Genomic DNA, 16,348 nt, shown 5'->3' with positions numbered 1-16,348 from the left:
ACTCAGAGCAACTACAGTTCATCCAGTTCCCTTAGAGCACGCAGCTGTACACGGAGAGTCTCTCTCGCTCTCTCTCTCTCGCGCAATATCGCACTCTTTTCACATGCCACTCACAACTGATAGTGAAAGCGGTCGCTTTACCGGTCCTGGTGTTTGAGTATCTGGATGAGTGGCAGTGACAGCAGTCACAGAAGTTTATGGAAATTTCCAAACCGCCCGAAGCACTCGTTCTAGCAAGTCTTCAAGATAAAGGCAAAGGCTTTAAAAACGGAAGTTCCTGAACACATGGGTGTGATGTTGCGTCACCTTTCAGGAGAATCATGAGGAAGTTAAGAACAGAACGGGGTGGAGAGCAGGTCTTTCACTGGTGATGTCATGCAATATCTTCAGTTTTCCAGCTTGTCGTTCTGTGCTCTGCTGCACTAATTCCAGGCTGTTGCCATGTTAACGCTGTGGCCAAAGGCAGCAGTGTACCATCCACCAACAGCCAGATCCTTACCTAAGATCACTGTGGAAAACTAGGCCAAGACAACAACTGAGATTCGCAAACCACAGAATGTGCGTTTGAGAGAGACTCAAGAGAAAGCCTAGCACTCTTCTCATAGTCTGAGCGAGCGATGCAGCTTCATTCAATTAGGTGGGAGTGCGAGGAAGAAGAAGCAGAACGAAAGTGAAAGGAAGGCCGACAGGGGGAGAGAGAGGCTGAGTGAGATAACCAGGGGAATTCTGGGAACAAGTGGATCATGCCGAGATGCAGAGTGACTACAGAGCCAGTTGAATAATGGATGGTTTCAGGGAGAAGGGGGTGAAATGACAAAGCAATGGGACAGAGTGCAGGGGAGCAGGGGAAAATGGAGCCCCAGGAGATGGCCTCTGTTAAAGCTTAGTTTTTTTCCAGTTGCAGAAAAAAAAAATCAATAAAAACACAAACAACTGAGCAGATCTGGAATGGGTGAGTCAGCAAAGCAGCAGGAGCCACAGCACAGTTGTTCTCATAGACGGTAGAAATGTCATCAAATAACTACAGAGCAACACGCACACAAACAGCCAATCAGCAGGTCAGAAGCAAGTCCTGACAACCATCCATCCTGTTGGTGTCCACTTTGGTGTCCTCTTGAATCAGTCAGGCTTCAGAAACCTTACTGAAGACGAGACCAAAGACGAGCATGCCTGTCAACACGCAAACACGCATGCACACTCCCTCAGAGCTTTATGAGGAGGGCAGGAGTGAGTCCCCTTCAGTCACGTCCTCCTCCTCGTCCTGTCTGAAGACCGTCAGGGTTCTGCAGTCCACCTGCTGGTGTGCTCCGTTCTCTTCCTCATCTTTTCTCCTCTCAGCTACTGACTTCATATGTCTCTCCTTCACGTTCCTTTCGTGAGTGTGTCTTGTTCCTCGTTCCTCTGCAGCCCTATGAACTATAAATATCAGACAGAGCTTACGCTAAGAGCTAATGCCACACAGTACGCTTATCCCTCTCCCTCTCTCACTCTCGTTATCACGGCTAATCTCTCTCCCTCTCTGTTGCTCTGTGCTTCAGTCCAATCAGAGAATCTTCCTTCTCTCATTCTCTCCCTCCGTCCATCCATGTGCCAGGGACACTCGGAGGCTGGCACTGTGCAGGTCTCATTCTTCCTCCTCTGCTGTCTCTCCACGAGCAGCAGGATAAGCCAAATCAGCAGGAACTTGAGGGAAACTTCCGACCGAGCAGTGATTCTCAGACCGAGAGCAACTGGCCTTGCTGAGTTTGGGAACGGGACAGGACAGAATAGGGAAGGCTCATATTCGGCAATGCATTAATCCTAGCAATTAGCAGACTTCCCCCCGGACGGCCAGCTGCCATCATCCGATTAGCTTATATTCAATTTGGACTCCTTGTGACTGCGGACTGCTAACCAGCAGGCCCAAAACAAAATCAACACAAACATCTGGACCAGTGCCTCCATCCTACTCATACAGCAACATTGCAAACATGCTCAGCAAAGTTAGACACAGCAGAGGGGCTTGGGAAGCTAACAGGAAATAAGTGATGTCGTGAAATAAGGGGGGGGGGGGGGGACTGTAAACCTCCCTATACTGTGTGTGCCATAGGTTCACACACATAGGCTAGAAAAAGCTGGCTATCAAAAGGGCTGTTGAGAGAAAATGGCCTGGACTATGTGTACACACATCTCCTTGTGGTCAGAACAGGGAAATGCAGGCAAGAAAGTAAATCTATGATAACTGTGAGTGGTGTTTCCAAGAACTGCCAGTAATATCAGTAAAAACATGGGTCTAAAGGTATTATGAGATAAAGCTCACCCATGAATAAAAGTATGTTAAATTCAAGCTCAGGTTTCCAGCTTCACAAATGGTGACCAACACGTCACAAGATTTTGCTACCTTCAAGAAAACCTGGCTTGTGACTTGCTCTATAGCATTTATTATTTTACCTCCTATGACCTTCACTGAATAATTAATCAAGATGATGAGCACCTGCACTGACAAATAAAACAACCCTGGGCTTTAGTGTTCACAGAAGCAGCTGTCGTGACTGTTGACTAATGACAGAATAAGCCAGTGCACTAAACCGTTTAGGACTGAAAGTCTATTAGACCTGCAAGGCTGAACTTCACTCTTATAAATAAAGGAGCTACAAATGATTTTTTAAGCAATGCCACAGAGGAACCACTTTCGTTCCATAATGAATTTATGTAGGTGAATATTTTTTACATCAAGCAAAGGTTCTTTAGACCTCTTCACGTTCTTAAGAATAAAGGTGCTTTAAAGGGTTCTTTGCCCAATGCTTTAAAACGGCACAGGCAACAGGAGCTGGTGTCCCACACGATTAATAGACCTACTTAACCTGGCAGTTAACAGATGAGTCTCTTCAGGTGGGCTTAAGCAAGAAAAGCACAAAACAGAAATCTGGCTCTTCAGGACCAGAATTGCCCACCTCTGCCATGGAAGAACTTTTCGCTTTTGGTTTTAAAAAAATTAAAATTAAAATAAATAGAGATGTAATAGAGATGTGGCAGTGTGAAGAATCTTTAAATTGGTAAAGATGGCTTACACCCGCTTTAGACCACAAATAGGGTCTTCACTTTCTTAAGAATAAAGGTGCTTCAAATGGTTCTTTGAGCGATGCTATAGAGCAGGTGGGCAACAGGAGCTGGAGTCCCCTATGGTTTGCTGATTTTCCCACTCTAACAGACCTACTAAACTTACAGACTACTAACAGACCATGTTGGGATGAGGTTCATCAGGTGGGCCTAAGCAGGAAACGTACAAAACTGTGCAGGAATCTGGCTCTTCAGGACCACCCCTGCCACAGAAGAACCTTTTTTTATAAAGACGTGGGAGTGTGAAGAACCTTTAAATTGGTAAAGATCCCTTACATCCTCCTTAGACCATGAAGAGGTTCCTCACTTTCTTAAATATAAATATGCTTCAAACTGTTCTTTGAGCGCGGTCATAGAAGAACCATTTTTGCTTCTATAAAAGAACCGTTCTTATAATAAAGATTTTACTTTACGTCAAGTGAAGGTTCTTCAGACCTTGAATAGGTTCTTCACACACATCCCCATTACAAACATGTTTCTTTGTGCCATTGCTCCGTTTTGTCAGTCGAGCAGTGATGTAATGAGTAAATCACAGCCTTCAGGAACTTGACTCTCATCTTTTTCAGTTAGAAAAAGCTGCAGCAAACAAAAACTGGCCACCAAAATGTTGCAAACAGATGAATGGGTAGTTCATAAGATCAACACGAGTAACTCCCCCTAACCTGAAGGTCTAAAAAAGGTCAGTTAGACGCACACATGCACAAAATGCAGCTCCACCCAGCCCAGCCCAATGCTCTGCCACATACACAGCTTCCTGTTACAGCTAATAATAAACCTAACGTTCCTTTCACAGCCGGCTCACACACACTGCATAATTAATGTTGTACAGCATCTCAGAGAATTCCCTAAATCAGGCAGTTACCTAATACAACATCTCCCTTTCTGGCTCTCTAACACACAGACGCAAACAAACACACGCAGCCCAAAGGAGCAGTACCCCAGCTGACTTTTCCACTAATATGAGCAGAAGTGTGTTACATAAAGAGGGCCAGGCAGCTGGATAATGTCACATTTCCCGAAAGCCTCAGCACACAGATCCAGACCAGACTTGTATAGCAACACCCCATCTCCCATGCGCTCCCTCACGCACTCTGATCCCATCGACTTTAATCAGTCAGGCCAGAGTGTTCCACCCAAACCTGACGGGTGTCGATTCATATTAAGCATCATCATCATCAGGACCATCAGAGGAACCTAACCCCACCCCCAGTCACCTCTGTCTTTCAGCATCACTTCAACAGAAAAAAAAAACAAAACAAACAGACTTGCTCTCCACTCAATCACCTGGTGCATTAGTCTACTGTGCTGCGACACCGACCTCCCATGACCTTCATGGATTACAGTCATCAGTCAACTTTTTCTGCATCCAAACCACCAACTTCAGTGTCATACATTTTTAAAGAAACATCTATGTGTGTGATGTGTGTGATGCATTTTGGAAAGTTTTGATGAAGGGGGAAAAAAGGGGGAAGAATTTCATGTAAAGAAAACCTCATCAACTGTTATACAAGGGGTGGATTGAGAATGCTTTGAGCTTGTGTAGCAGCCAGTGGCACGGAAATCACTACAATGCTGGAAAGACTGGGACTACATCTAGTGTTGATGCTTTGTGCAGCAACAACTGCATAAATATCAAGCTCTTAATGGAGAGTTTTTCGGTAGACTCACCACCTCTCCAACTGTTACGCACAGAGGAGGATCGATCATGCTTTGAGCTTGTGTTGAAGCCAGTGGCACGGGGAGCATTTCAATGGGAGCGGGACTGGCTCTTCACCTACCTCGATTGGCATTTATGACAAATAACAACACTGGATATCCGCAGGGTTGAAAATAAAAAAATAATTAAATGCATATATTTCTACCTAAACCACTTTACCACCAACATTTTACTAATTATTTACAGATACTGATATCATTTAAAATATTGAGTACAAATAATAAAAATAAGCTTTGATTAGCCGTCTATAATAATTAATTATACACTGTACAAGCTATTATTAAATGTAAAATACATTTTAATGACAAGTGATTCTAAATGTGAAACAGTCACACACACAGTCTTGTTATAGAGTTTATCTTCAGGCTGTCTACTCTCAATTCCTCTGCGTATTCCTCAGGTATAAATTTAGCACTGCTGCTACATGCAGAAAAACATTGTATTCTGTAAGAGGAAGAGGAGGGGCTTGTAGTGGACCATCTGGGAACTGTCCCTTTCTCTAAAGATCAAGAGCGCGAGAGTGAAAGAAAGAGTGCGAGAGAGAAAGATGGAGAGGTATAGGGAGGTTATGTTACCATGGAGATCAGCAGCTGTCCGTCTGAGCCTGCGCCTGCGGTACAGCCACACCCCGGTCGCCGTCAGAAAGTGGGCCGCAACAAACAGCACGGGGGTCAACACTGATGGGTCGGAAAGATCCATCACCACCACCACCACCACCACCACCTACTCCTGACCTCCACTCAGCCTTGCTGGTGTTTACAATGACACCAAGTAAAGACAACTGATTCGAGATCAGTGGAGTAACTTGAAGCTGGGTTGAACTCTGTAGCCCCTTCGCTTCGCTCCACTCCACTGGCCAGGACTATCAGCCACAGTCGCTCAGCGGGTCAGGCAGGGTTCTGAAGTCCAGTGTGCTAGCAGCATCTCCTCACTGTTCCTTTAAGTTCCTTCTAACGATCGCTGCCGCCTCTTTTACAGAAAACTGCTCTCCTTCAGATGCTTCTAAACTTCTCTCCACCAGTAGAACAAACAAAGGAGGAGAGAAGAGGAGCTCGACGTCACTCTGTTAGCTCAGTTAAAATGTTTAGTTGCTCACCAACTTTATCTGACTTTGAACAGGCAAACGGTGAGACTAATCATCTCTGCTGAGTCTCTTCACTCTGTACTGACTCTCTTTAGTCTCTCGCTCGCTCTTACTCACTCTCTCTCACTCTCGCTCGCTCTTACTCACTCTCTCTGACACTCTTTCACTGAATTCCTTTCCTCTGAAACAAGCGCCTGGCTTTTAGCTGCTGCTGCTTCAGCCGGTACCTAAAATGACTTAAACAGGAACAAAAGAACAGAACAGAAATAAAATTAACTGAAACACACACACACACACACACACACGCGCATCTATGGGGATGGGACAGTTTTTTCTTTCCTGTCTCAGAACACGCTCATGTAAGCGCTTGTGTGTGTGTGTATGTCAGTGTGTGTGTGTCTGTTTATGCCTGTGTATCTCTGTTGCTAGGAGTAAGCGCTGCCGCTACCCACCATGCTCCACGTGGTGGACATCCTCTGCGTGTGGTGTGAACAACTGGCTGGATATGGCCGACACTGAAGTGGCACATAGCGCTGAGGGGAGTGTGTGGTGTATACGTGTGCTCATCGTCTCTGCATGTGCGAGCCACATGAGAACAGACGTCAGAGAGAACCGTCCTGCCATCGGTGGCTCCGGGGGCTCTCAGAACACCACTTGACAGGAAACAGAGGTGGCAGGCGTGCACGTTCTATTAGGAGGGTGCGGGACTGAACAGAGCAGCTGATTAGCCTGAATTAGCCGCACTGAAGGTGTTCTGGTATATGCGATTGTAGTGCTCCTGGGTCTCTGCATTGGAAGATGGAACATGAGTAGGGAACAGTGAGTCAGCATGTACAGACCGGAGGCCTTGAGGGGATCTTGCACTAAACTCAACACAAATGAAGGTGTTTCAAATGGTTGTTTGAACGATGCAACTGAAGAACCACTTTCGGTTCCATAAAGAACCATGAGACCTTAGGACTTATGCTTCTCTCTTAAATATAAAGAAGCTTCTAACAGGAGAAAAGTCTGGTTCCATAAACAGAAAAAAGAAAACATGAGGCCTGAGATCTTACACTTCAATCCTAAAAATAAAGGTGCTTCAACTGGTTCTTTGAGCGATGCCATAGAAGAACCACTTTCAGTTCCATGAAGCACCATGGGGTCTAGGCTTCTTACACTACACTTCTAAAAATAAAGATGCTTTAGATGGTTCTTTAAAGAGATGCCATAGAAGAACTACTTCTGGTTCCACAAAGAACCACCAGGTCTAGGTTCTTACTAGAGCTGGGCAATATGGAAGAATTTTTATTTTTTTTAGAATTTAAAGACATTTTTACGATATTTATCAAAATATTTCGTAACCGAGTAAAATCTTTAAAAACTGCCACACGAGTACCGTCATTTTTACTCAAAATATTCTGCGCTCCATTCAATTTAAAAAAGACTGATTGCACTCTTTGTAACGACACATGCAGGTTATAATGCGCTCTTTAAGCACTGACGATTTCCATGATACACTCATTAAAGCATACTGTTTACCAACATTTATGATACAATAAAATAGTCATATTGCCCAGCTCTAGTTCTTGCACAACACTTTCGAATATAAATGTGTTTTAAATGTTTTTTTTAATGATACAAATAAAGAACCACTTCCGGTTCCATAAAGAGCCATGAGACCTCGAGACTTCACTCTTAAGTATAAAGGAGCTTCTAATAGAGGCATAAAGTTTGGTTCGATAAAGAACCTTGGGGCCTAAGTTCTTACACTTCAATCCTCAGAATAAAGGTGCATGAACTGGTTCTTTAAGTGATGTCATAGAGGAACCACTTTTGGTTCCATAAAGATCTACCAGGTCTGAGTTCTACACTTCTGAACACAAAGGTGGTTCTTCTGAGCAATGCAACTGAAGAACCACTTTTGGTTCCATAATGAACCATGAGACCAAATGCTAAACACTACACAAAAAAGGGGCTTCATATGGTTCTTTAATCAATGCCATAGAAGAACCACCCATAGATGTGTAAGCGTGAGGAACATTAAGTAAAGGTTCCTTTAGACCTTAAAAAAGGTTCTTCCAGTATTTATAAAAAATAATATAATATAATATAACTTTGTGTTCACTGCTCTTTACAGCACCTTTTAAAGTACCATTATTTTTAAGAGTGTGTGGAATAACGTCAACGTAGAGGGTTGGAAAGAAAACAGAGAGAACATCAAAGTAAATCGAACATGTTCATGTGCTTTTAATATAAAAGACTGGTTGTTTTGTGACAGGTGGAGTCACAGCAGCCCTGTTACTCTTTGAGAGATCCCCAGCAAACACAGCAGGCATTAAGCTGGGGGACTTCCAGTGCCTGCTTACTCAGAATCCTTCTGTCCAATCACTGTTGGCCATATCTACTCATTTCCAAACCTCTGCCACATCATCACATCTCTTATAAATAGAGCGGAAAGTAAGAGAGAAACAGACTGGCGTGACAAGGGAAACTAAGAACCAACCTAAAAGGGAGGGAGGGAGGAGAGGGGGGGTAACAGAGAAACTTGCGGGTAGATGTGTGATGCCACTGCGGGATAGTTGTTACTCCTCTGGGTTGCACTTCACAGAATACTCACATGGTAAGAGACAAAAAATACATACCCATCCCAATTATTGTCCTGATTTCATTTAGACTTTACCAAACAAGGAATTCAGCCCATTCTTCCCTCTAGCAGTGAAACGTTCCCTGTGCCACTGGCTGCAGGACAAGCCCACAAACATACCTACAAACATACCTTCGCTCACTGCCAGCACAAAGCTCAATGTTAACTTCATCAGTCCACAGCAATTGTTCCCAAAATGCATCAGGCTTGTTTAGATTTGTGTGGTGAGGATGCAGGAAAGGTTCTCCTCTGAGGACTCCTTCATGAAGACCATGTTTGTGTAGGTGATGCTGCACAGTAGAATAGTGAACCACCACTCAAGATTCCTGAAGTCCTCCTGAAATCTTCCTTTTACAGTCAAACGGGGCTTTTGATTTGCCTTTCGATGCAAATTATTTTTATTTCAGCGTGCTGGGCAGCTGCTTAGAGTAGCCCATGGCTGCTGATTGGTTTGAGAAGTCCGTATTGATTAAGCTTTGAAATTTATATTATAGTCTGAGATCTTGGGCTCGAATCTCTTAAGGAGCCTAAACTAAATGTTGTAAAGAACGTTTCATCTTTTACTTCAGTTTGGTAATCAGTTCATGTTCTCCCCACAGTAATACATTTTGACCAGGGTGCCTAAATGTTGGCATGTAACTGTAGGTTACACACAAACAGAGCATTAACTAGTACATACTATGTCTGACCTGTAAATGATATGAACACTATTTTGGAATGGGGTTTTATTAGATTTTCAGTCTGATTAAAAATACTGGAGTACAAAGAGGCCAAAAAAAAAAACTCACTTCATCAGATCCACTTTCCAGTAGATCTGCCAGCCAGGCAATATTTTAGTTTCCAAACAAATGTTAAACACTGTCAAAATATTAGCAAACAGACAAAAATCCTGTTAACCGAACCTTTACAAAGCAAGTGACCCCAAGCTTCTGAAGGGCAGTGCATGGCATAACCACAACATTCCAAGTCTAACCTTCATGCCTCAAAGCTGCTACAGCCGCAGAGAAGAACATCCCCCTTCTCTCACTTCTGCTCTTTATAGGGGCCTCAGAGACGGGGGCCTTCTCAGCTAGAAGAGCATACGCTCTGACCTGGGACACACTGTACCCATCAACACGCATGAAAGCATGAACACATACACACACACACACACACACACACACACACACACACACACACACACACACACACACACACACACACACACACACACACACATGCACACAAACAGCGGAAGCAATAAAGAGAATGCAGAGCTTGGCAGTAAGTGGTTAAAAGGGCATAAAGTCCCCTTTGAAACTCATTTTAACCAGAAAAGAGGAAATACAAATGATGATGCTCTGCAAATCTGAAAATCACTGAAACAGATGACTCTAGACAGGACGCAGAAGCTTAGTGGGTACAGCAACAAAGAAAAGCATCGGCAAAGAGCAAATAAAAGCATGTATATTTATAATTAGGAGTGAGAGAGAATAGTGTAGAAAGAGACTGGAAGAGACAGCTGTGGCACTGAAAAGCTCTCATGAATCTGTAGGAGTGCATTTATTCAGCACTAGGAGGGAAATATCACACCATCCACTCACACCCACACAGTATCTCCAATGCCCCGTAAAACGACCCTGAACATCAACATCCCTGCTATTTTACCAGTGACTGTGTGTACACTAGCTACACAGTATATCATTTCAGCATGTGCAAAACTGTGTCACATCACATCACACGATGAGCAATATAATGTAAGGCAAATTACATGTTAGGAAAATCTCATTTCTGCCCAATATCAATTGTTTTATTTATAAGGGGGGCACTGCTAATATGACATGAGGGATCATCAAGTTCTGAAAAAATCTGATGGAAATTCCTAATTTTTATTGGTTTTTTTTCTTGGGGTGGGTGATGCTAAAAATATTTTTACTACAATATTTAAAGACAATTTCATGATATACAATATTTTTAGCATTTTTACAATATTGAAAATTATGAACTCTTATAAGGGTCTAAAGCAGCTTCACTTAATGTAAAGGTTCCTCACATTACACACCTCTATTACAAACATGGTCCCTAATAGAACTAAAAGTGGTTATTCACACTTACACCATATACAGCTAAAATAAACATTAAACACTGGAAGAACCTTTTAAATGTCTAAAGAATCTTCACTTAACGTAATGTTTCATTACCATTTAAAATATTAACAGTATCTCTACTTGGTTCTTCATGGAACTCAAAGTGGGTCTTCTAGGACATCTCTCAACAAACCATTTGAAGCACCTTCGTTTTTAAGGGTGTGTAAGAGCATGTGCGCATGTTTAGTGCCACCTTTCTTGTTTACTAGCCCTTTGTCGCAATCTCCAGAGTCAGCACCAATGTTCACTGAACCGAGCTTCCAGGCAAGGTCATGCTGACATTCACAACCACCCATTCCCACACACCCACGCCCTCACAAACACTCCTTACAGCTCACTTACTCTGCATACTTACCCTCACATTTACATTTTTAGCTGGTAGCTAACGATGCAAATAGGCTAAATGTTCCACTGATCCGCTACTGAAAGTGTGAGGTAAGGGCCTGGTGCTACACTGAGGCCGTTCAGAGAGAAGCAGCCTGGAGGAAACCAGCTGACGGAAGAGACGGTCAGGAGAGGGTGCAGTGGGACAAATGACAGGAACAAAAACAGAGCGATGAATCAACTGGATCTGGCAACCGCTGCAGGCCCGTGTCTCTCACTCTTTCGGCTCATCAGCTCTTCCTTGAATTTGTGATGCTTAATAACTACATGCTTTGCTTCGTCTGAGGATAGATGGCATACATGCGCCAGCTGCTTCAGCAAAGGCCTGAACAGTGATTACATAAAGCCCTAATGAACCACATGTGTCTGTGAAACAGGGCTGCTGAGACGAACAGCAGCCTCAGATCAACTCATTTACATTTACATTTACATTTGTGGCATTTAGCTGACGCTCTTATTCAGAGCGACTTACAAGGTAACTCGTATTACAAAGGAGGGCCAGTGTAGTGTTAGGAGTCTTGCCCAAGGACTCTTATTGGTGTAGCGCAGCATAGTCACCCAGACCAGGAATCGAACCCCAGTCTCCCACATGGTGTAATAGCTCACTGGAAGGTAGTGGCGTTCTCTGTTACGCCACATCAACCACCAACTCAAAACTCAGCTATACAGTGCTTAATCATCATTACAACACACACACACACACACACACACACACACACACACACACACACACACACACACACACAGATATGCATAATATTCACAACCCCTATCGCTCTGCTGACCCAATCCCAATACACACGGAAAAGGAAGAGGAAACCACAGTCCTGCTTACATTTTGCAAGTTGGCTTGATTCTCAGGCCCCATTTATAGCAGCCTGGGCCAAAACAGGATACCAGGTCTGTCTCAATTAATAAACATGCAAAATCAACCACTTCCTCGTCTCCTTCCCAAAATATGCACTGAAATATTCCCTGCAATACATTAGCAATCAGATAGGGGGCAGCCTGACTTCACCCTCAGAGCACACAGTGAATGAAGGAGTGTCACTGTAGCACACTGCTCTGCATTCCCATCATTTAGACAAGCACATGCCTCTGAGCACACCTCATGGGACATGACATCAGAGCAGGTAAGCATACCTGCTTCAGGACAACAATGAAAGCCTTGATGCCCATCTATAGCTCAATAAACAGGCCTCTGGCATGACTGCTCATTAAACAAAGAAATGTGTGTTGTTAATCAAATTACATCTATATATACACACACACACATACACGCACACACTATGAAGACAAAAGTATCCGGACACTCGCTTATTTAATGTTTATACTAAACAGGATTTTATCTTGTTTCTTTTTATTGGAGTAACAGTCTCTTCTCTCCAGGGACGGCTTTACACAAGAGAATTGCTGTGAGGATTGGATTGCAACAAAAGTAACAGGGAGGTCAGAATGTTAGATGATCACCGCCCCACCTCATTCCAGGAGTACTGGATGGAGCACCACCATTCCAGAGAACACTGTTCCACTTCTCCACTGGCAGGCTTTATGGACCTCCTGTCCAGCCCACGCCTGGCATCAGACTTGGTGCCAATAGGTTCATGTTTATCTGCTCCAGAGAGTCCTATTCTATTCTCTACACAGACTAAAAACAAGCTATGTGTGCATTTGAACCTATGCAGCAGCTTGAGGGGTGTCGACAAACATTTGAACATGAAGTGTATAGTATAGTAATAATCACTTCATAGTAAACAAGACTTTACTGTACAATAGTAATGGAAAGGTCGCATGATGACCTACGTATGCTTTTAATGACAGCCGGCAAAACTTCTGATGATAAAGATGGTTGATTCAAAGATGAATAGCAGAGTGGTCACTTTACTGACTTGTGTTTAGTAGTGTCTAAACTTAGAGGTATCCTTGAATTATTAGTCTATTCAAACTAGCTGAGGTTTTTCTTGGGTAAAAAGCAAAGCACTTTTGTAAGTCGCTCTGGATAAGAGCGTCTGCTAAATGCCTTAAATGTAATGTAAATGATTCAATCAAGCATTCAAGAGAATCAAGAGTTCTCGCAAAACTTTCTGGGGTGAAATGTTAGCAACATTGACTAAAGCAGCATTTAGGACAATAGATGCTTGTTGCAATAAGCCTTTATTAAAGGTTTATGAAGGTGTAGTTCAGTTGCTATGAAAGGTTTAAGTAGATGCTCAACTCATGCAAAGTTAAGACACTTGAGTTAAAGGGAAACGATTCACAAAACAGAATCTGATTCGACACGTTGGTGCCTCAATTTGGTAAGCTTTGGTACAGCAAAGCACAACGTGGCAGTCCCCCATAACCCTAGAAACTCCAAAATGGCAACTTTGCAGATAAAGTAAAAAACCTTCTTCAGTTTCAACAGAAGTCAATGTAAAAAATTGTTTAATTATATTCCAAGTAATTTTTGAGCATTTCTATTGGTCCATTCATTACAATCTTCTGGCACTATGTAAAGAACAACTGTCAGATTCAAATTATGTTAAAAAGTGAAAAACAGAAAAAAATAAATAAATAAATAGACGTACAGGGTTTGGGTGTGACCCGTGATAAAGGTTGCTGGAAATAAGTGCAATCTATATTATAAAACTACAATATTTAAAACTATCCTTTCTTTCTGGTTTACAACGCTTTAGCCACATGCTAATGTGTTAGGCCTAAGCTAACACACTAGCCACATGCTAACATGGTAATGCCTATTACATCCCTATTCATTTGAGGGCAGTGCAGAAAGCATATTCCCAGTCGAAGAGTCTGGGTGAACAGACAGCAAGCTCAGGGGAGACTGAACTACTGCTGCTGACAGACAGAGTGCAAATGAGTGAGTGTGTGAATGTGTGTGTGTCTGTGTGTGTGTGTGTGTGTGTGTCTGTGTCTGTGTTTGTTTTTACAAGGTGAATGGACTGCACAGGGTCCTTGCATGAACATGCCCACAGGTGCCATTAAGAGATTACAGCAGACTGAGCTGCAGATTGACTTCACACAGGGGTTGAGCTGAGGATACCACACATGGAACAAACTGCTTCCCAAACACACACATACACACGTGTGTGTGTGTGTGTGTGTGTGTGTGTGTGTGTGTGTGTGTGTGTGAGAGAGACAGACCACCACTAAAAGGGTGTGTGCTTATTCTGCCAGTAGAAGCCTGCATCAGCCTCGGCTCTCAGACTGTCTGAAGGGTGTTTACAGGTCAAACAAAGTCACAGAGAAGGCTTTAAAATATATACATCAAAAAATGTAGACTCTCAAACACTCTCTCTCCCTCTCAAACACACACACACACACACACACACACACGATAGACGGGAGTTTCTTTACTGTAAATACAGCTTTTGTGTGCGTCATGTCTCTGGGAATGGGTTGGGGGTAAGCTGTATATCAAGGGCTGCTAAAGGTCAAAGCAGAGGAGCCTCATAACAACCAATACAGGTCCGAGAACCACAAATAGATCAATACAGTTAGCAGGATACGTTCCCACAACTTTAACCAACCTTATCTAAAAGTTCTCCCAATGTTAGAAGCAAAAAAATCCACAGTAACGTTCATTAAATGTTCTGAAAACATCACATGACCTTGCTAAAAGTGAGAAGTGAACGCTGTCACTTCACTAAAAGTGAGAAGGTCACATGCTGGGAATGTTCATGTTATCTATAAAAAAATGTTGTGGAAACATTAAGAAAACTGGACAGATTCATGTTAAGGAAACAACCACTGAACATTAGAGGAACATTCTGGTAACATCATTCTGAACGTTTGCAGAACGTTACAAAAACAAACTGTTGTTGTATATAAGACTGAGATGATGTGCTGGGACTATTCACGTGACTTAATTTGAGAACATCATTTTGAACATTCTCAGAACGTTGCAAGAACATTTAACTGTTGCTGCAAATAAGATTGGAGCGATGTTCTGGGAAAGTTCCCGCAACTTCAGAGGAAATGTTCTGGAAGTGTTACGAATATTGGACAGATTCACACATTCAATGCTCCTGCAACCAAAATGGAACGTTAGAGGAACGTTCTGAGAACTTTCCAAGACAAATGTTTCTAGAACATTGAGAGCGTTCCTGTGACTTAAATAAATTGTTCTGGAAATGTTACGAAAAAAATGGACAGACTCACATTGAGGGAACCGAACCAACCAACCAAAATTGAATGTTAGAAGAATGTTCAGAGAACATAATTTAGAACATTCTCGGAACTTTCCATCACAATGTTCCCATGACATTAAATTGTTGTTCGACATAAGGTTGAGGCAATGTTTTGAGAGCGTCCCCGCTGTGGGAACAAAGCAACATTCCTGCAACCAAAATGGAATGTTAGAGAAATACTTTGGGAACAATTTGGAACCTTCTCAGAACAGACAATGTTCCTAGAACATTAACATGCTGCTAGAAATCTTGTTCTCGAAACTTCAGAAAAATGTTCCATCAAACTGGGCAAATTCACATTGAGGAAACATTCCTATACAAAGTCCCTGCAACCCCTCTCAGCTTTAACTGTCAAAATAGCAATGAAATCCCTCCATGCTCATTTACTGCCGTTGGGCAACGCTGATCCAAAAACAGTCAAGCTGGGCCGATGCCAGATCCAGGCGATGCAAAAGACCAAACCCAAATAAACATCACCTGGGCCATTATCAGAGTTCATTCACCACTGTCAGCACAAGGCAAGTCTGCAAGGTCCACTTGGCATGAGCCAAGCAAACATAATGGTGAGAAAGCTAGCTGTGTGTGGGTGTGAGTGTGGGTGTGGGTGGGTACACGTGCAGTCACTGACACTACAATTGCGTCACAAGCAACAATGGCTGTAATGGCCTCTGGATCCGGTTCCAAATCTGAGAAGATTTAAAAGGGGCAATTTATGGAGGCACTTTACTGGAGCAATAACTCTGCGATGAGGTGAGGGAGGCTTTCACTGGGATGGCAGAGAAGCAGCCACTGTGTACAACGGCACTCAGAGACAAAGCAAGATTTACCCTCACACCTCCACAGAGGAGGAGGAGGAGGTGCCAGCCTCTCATTCCTCTCTTTCAGCTTCAGGGCCGGGCTGACCAAAGCCTTCCTCAATCACAGGTTAATGACAGAGAGGGAGGGAAGAGGGTCGTGAGAGAGACAAATTTAGGCAGGGGTCAAGGGATGGGAAAGGACAGAGAGAGAAGAAGAGAAAGTGGACAAGAAAAACAGAAGGGGAGGAATGTGAGTAGGCTACACAAATACAGGGTGGACAGAAAGAGTGCTCCCCTTATAACCAGAGCCACCATTTTCCTCCAG

General features: G+C 43.1%; 1 protein-coding gene across 3 annotated transcripts in view; it reads right to left on the bottom strand.

Moving 5' to 3' along the window:
• The window catches only part of macf1a (microtubule actin crosslinking factor 1a), a 202,873-nt gene that overhangs the window by 123,515 nt on the left and 63,010 nt on the right, over nt 1-16,348 (bottom strand). The window lies entirely within an intron of this gene.

Source organism: Salminus brasiliensis, chromosome 3 (assembly GCF_030463535.1).
Source record: "Salminus brasiliensis chromosome 3, fSalBra1.hap2, whole genome shotgun sequence".
In the NCBI taxonomy this organism is placed as follows: domain Eukaryota; kingdom Metazoa; phylum Chordata; class Actinopteri; order Characiformes; family Bryconidae; genus Salminus; species Salminus brasiliensis.
Note: the sequence above shows the minus strand (reverse complement) of the source record. Positions and strands in the feature narration are given on the sequence as shown.